At 41.1% G+C, this 5,173-nt stretch overlaps 1 pseudogene; it reads left to right on the plus strand.

The window, feature by feature from the left end:
- Positions 1–1,137: 1,137 nt before the first annotated feature.
- LOC115067214 lies at positions 1,138–1,260 on the plus strand (annotated as a pseudogene).
- The last annotated feature ends 3,913 nt before the right edge of the window (positions 1,261–5,173 follow it).

Raw genomic sequence — 5,173 nt, forward strand, 5'->3', positions numbered from 1 at the left:
GTTCCATCGTGAAGATAAGACAAAGGTCCTACTCGACCATGGCTGGCTTCACTTGGAAGCATGGAGGAAATGTTTTATCTGTGTTGACCCTCCTCTTTGTAGACTGGACACTGGTTCAAGTCCATTTGATGGGGTCTCCATGACCTCCTTCACCAAGAGGACAGGTGACTCACTGCAGTTACAGGACAGTTTGAGAGATGCTCGTAGTCCCCTGGAACTTAGTCGACCTAGGAGGGCAACGAGCAACAACTGTCCTTTGTGTCCCTCTGACCAAATTAGTATAGGCCTCAAAGTATGGCTGTTAAACATCCAAGGTTAGTTCTACCAGTCTGGTACTTTTAATTACCATGTCCCATGTAGATAAAACTTGAGCAAAGACCAAACATTCTCAGATAAACCTTGCCTAGGCATATATTTCTTGATCTTATTGTATGTATAATTTATCAGTAGGTTGTTGGTCTACTGTGGTTCCCTTTGGTTACTTTTAAAACTAGCTAGGCATTATTTATCTCTTGCATTGTCTAACCCTTCCACCATGGTTTCCCCATTTAAGATGGCCCAATTTTTTCCCATTTCTCCCTTACTAATACCCTTCACCTATGGTCCCACTCTCTTGAGCTCCTTTTTTCTCTTTATCCCCTAGGTTCCTTGTATAACCTTCCCTCCCTTCTCCCCTTAAAATAACCCCATTTTTATTCATATCTCCCTTATTGCCTGTTTCCTACTGTTCTCTCTCAGATTCTTTTCCTTTACCTCCCTGGTTCCTTTTCATTATCCTGGTTTCTATAGTTATGTCTGGATACATACTCACTTATCAGCATTTGGTTCTATGATCCACATATGTGGGAGAACATATGTCAGGATTTTTTTTTCTCTGTGTTACTTCACTTAGTATAACAGTTTCTAGTTCCATCCATTTAGATGCAAATTTCATGATTTCACCTTTCTCTACTGTTGAGTAAAACTCCATCATATAAATGAACCACATTTTTATTATCCACTCATCAGTTGAAGGACACTTAGGTTGCTTCCATATCTTAGCTATTGTGATAAGAACAGCAACAAACATGGACATACAAGTGTCTCTGCAATAGGATGAGTTCTTCAGATATACGCCAAGGTGTGGTATAACTGGGTCAAATGGTATTGGGCCTTTTGCTAGCGACCCATTGAGCCATCACGAAGGGGCAGAGTAAAAACATCACTTTTGGGTGAAGTAGCAACTTGTGTTGTTTTACTTCAGTCAGTGTTGTGACAAGAAAAAAAAAAGATTATTAGTGGTGATGTTTGTAAAATACTGAGTATGGTCCCAGGAACATATGAAGTAATTAAGCCCTGAGAATGATCTTTTTCCAAGTGAATGGTCGAGAATATCTGTAAACTGTTAAGTGGAATCCAGACAGCGGGACTAGAGTTCAGTTCAACAAATGTGCACTGTTCATACACTAGTGTTGACTCACAGCCCTGGCTTCCTTCATTAATTTTCTCAACAAATACTGACAATGTAGTTACTTGTAAAAGAACTTGTTTATTCCTATGGATTGCTCAAAGCCCTAAAATACACTCTTCATTTCTTTTCTTATGAATGTGTTCTGTATTCAGAGAGATTTTTAAAAGCTAAATAGATATTCTAAAGTGGAAGAAGCCCATCTGAAAAGGCTACACATCATATGTGGCATGTATACACAGTGGGGTTTTATTCAGTCATAAAAAAGAATGAAACAATGGCATATGCAGAAAAATGGATGGAACTGGAGATCATAATGTTAAGTGAAATAAGCTAGACTCTAAAGCAGATGTGGGGCTGGAAGGATTGCTCAGTGGTTTGAAACATTTTCTGTTCTCCCAGAGGTCCTGGGTTTGATTCCCAGCACCCACATGGCAGCTAATAACTATCTGTAACTGCAGTTACAGGGGATTTGACCCCCTCTTCTGGCCTCTGCAGGCATTGTTCACACATGGTGCACTTACATACATGCAAGGAAAACACACACACAAAATAAAAATAATAGATAAAAAGGACAAATGTTTTTTCATATACGAAATCTAGGTTTAAATATATATGATTATATACATATATAGACATATAACCATACATATGACAATATAACCATACTATATGGCATGGAAGTAGAAGGGGTCTCTTTGACAGAGGATGGACTCGAGAGAGGGGAACAAAAGAAACAGAAGAAAAGAAAGACAAATTGTTGCATTTTAATTTTTAATTATTTTTAAAATATTTTATTTATGATTTTTATTTTATGAATATGTGTGTATTGCCTGCATGTAGGTAAGTGCACCCGTGTCATGCAGTGCCTGCGGAAGACAGAAGAGGCTGTCAGATTCCCTGGAACTGGAGTTACGGACAGTTGTTAGCTGCTGTGTGGGTGCTGGGATTTGAACCTGGGTCTTCTGCAAAAATAACCAGTGTTCTTAACCACTGAACCACCTCTCCAGCCCCAAATTATTGCATTTTCAAAGATGTATTGTATTTCTACTTGTGTGTGTGTGTGTGCGTGTGTGTGTCTGTGTCTATGTCTGCATTTGTGTGTATGTCTGTGTGTGTGTCTGTATATGCTCACTGTGTGTGGTTTCTGTGAAAATCAGAAAAGAACAGTGGAGCTGTACTGTACTTAAAGGTAGTTGTGAGCTGCTCCTTGTGGGTGCTGGGACCCAAACTCTGGTGCTGTGCAAGTACAGCAAATGCTCTTAACCACTGAGCCATTTCTCCAGTCCTGAAAATATTGCATGTTTACTCTCATATATAGATTCAAGATTTAACCATATATATTACATATAAGACAGGAAAGCAGAAGGGGGACTATTTGGAAGAAGAAAGGGCACAGCAGGGGTGTGTGGGTAGGAGGCTGAGGGACAGCAGTAAGAGGTGAATATAAAAATATATATTATATATATGACTATATAATGAAACTCATTCTGTACTCTAAAGGATTCATTAAAATTAAAATTAAACAAATATGCCTTATATATTAGCTTATTTAATCCATAAAATATCATCCTCATCAAATATGAAGAAATTAAATCACAGAAGCTAAGAAATGTATCTGATTAACAAAGTAATACCTAGCAGAGCAGGCATCTAAGCCAAGGGGTGTGGAGCAACTATCAGCAGCTCCCAATATGTTTCAGATTTAATTTATTTTTTAATTATGTGTGCTGTGTGTGTCCAGGTGCCCTCGGAGGCCAGAGATTTTGGACCTCCTGGAGCTGAGTTACAGGCAGTGTGAGCTGCCCAGTGTGGGTGGTGGGAATCAGGGCCTCTGGAAGAAAAGTGCATGCTGTTAATCACTGAGCCATCTCTCCAACCCCCACAGAATGTTTTAAATTGCAGGTTACAGCACATATTTGAGGTGGTGACAGCACTCAACAGTGCTGAGTAGAGTGGCACACACTGTAATCCCTGCAGTCTGGAGGCTGAGGCAGGAGCATTGCTGTGTTTAGAAAGCTCACTGCCACATCACAAGAAAGTTAAACTCTTAGGTAAGGAGACATGCAGAGCTGAGGCAGCTCCAAGGCTGTCAGCCATCCCTGACTCCTGCTCCATTTCCCTGGGGGCATGCTGTCTGTTGCACATTCTGGCTTCATTTTAGCCATTCCTATATTACATCCAAACTCAATGACACCCAGAGGCAGAAAAACACCATCTATCTGGAGAAACCTATCCCAGAAATCTTTAGCAGATCCTCTTTGTCCCTTACTAAGATTGTCCCTTACTGCTCTCTGGCCAGAGCAGAATTACATACCTACTTAGAGTCAGTTTGGGGAAAGGAGACAGACTACCATGAACATATTCTACCCACCAGACACAGCCCTGAGTAAGACTGCCAGCAGGATAAGGGAGAATGGGAATTAGGCAGTAAAATCTTTGCTCTGAGTGGAAACCAGAAGAACAAAAAAATGATTCTGCTGCTTTCCTTTCTCCTTAGACCTTGGAGCTTAAGGTGGACTACTCATCCATTTATCATTCATTTTCTCAGTGTTTATCTGATTATCTACCAGGTCCCTGGCAGTGTGCTGAACAATGGGGACATAGAGGTGAGCAACAGCAGCATAGCCTCTGCCTCTGGAAATGACTCTAGAAAAGCAGAGAATAGTTGAACAAATAACCACAAAAATGTATATAGAACCATATGTAATAATTCTAAATGTTCTTAAGAAGACAAAGGAAATGGTGTGACTTGAGGTTGTAACAGGAGATTCTGATTTAATGGCAAGGAAAGTCAAGGAAATCTCAGAAAGTCATTTAAGCAAGGCACAACGAATGAATGAAGCCAGGCGTTGCATGCCTGGCTTTCCAGTAGTTCCAGTAGTAATTCTGGAGGCAGAAACAGGGAAATGAGGAGCTTAAGGCAGACAATAGTTTGATAGTAAATTTGAGGACAGGTACATGACACTCTGGCTCAAAAACAAAAACAAAACAAACAAAACTAGTCCAAAAAGAAGGGGGCGAAAGAATGAACCTTGAAGGGACAGGATGAATGAAGACTGGTATAAGGAGGGGCTAAGTGCCCCCGAGATAAGACCAGGGAATAAGCAAAGAACAAGTCAATCACACAGGCATTTCATTCAAGAAAGACCCCCTCCAGAAATAGTAAGGGCCATCCCAGCAGATTGTTAATTAGCAAACACAGGGCAGAGGCCTTTCTGTGGGACGGTGATTTGGAGCGCTAGCTTCAGGAGCTCTTTGTGACACCCTAAAAAGGTCATCTCTGTTTCCAGTCCTCAGATGTTCTTTCCTGATCTAGGTCGTCATCACCTGCTCCTGGCAGATGTGTAGGGTATTGTTCAAACTATTTGTCAGAGATCAGAAGCCAAGAATTCAGACAGTTTGATACATAGTTTCAACGTCTCTTCATCCCAAGAGGAAGGGGAATACTGTAGGACTGAACGATGGCATCACTGAGCTCCGACGTGATTTGTTGGAGGAACAGACATTGCTCTCTTGGTTTGTTTTTTTGTTTGTTTGCTTCTTTGTGAAAAGACTAGATCAGATCCCGTGTACGGAGTAGGGCTACCATCAACCCAGAAAGCATTGCCATGAATGATTCCAGAGTACACAAATACTGAGCAGTCAGGGCTCAAGGGCATTTCCACTAGACTGGGTCAACTTGTCCCTGCCACATACAGGAGGAGGTCGAGAGGCGAGCAGGGA

Source organism: Nannospalax galili, unplaced genomic scaffold (assembly GCF_000622305.1).
Source record: "Nannospalax galili isolate Female #2095 unplaced genomic scaffold, S.galili_v1.0 scaffold5, whole genome shotgun sequence".
Taxonomy (NCBI): Eukaryota; Metazoa; Chordata; class Mammalia; order Rodentia; family Spalacidae; genus Nannospalax; species Nannospalax galili.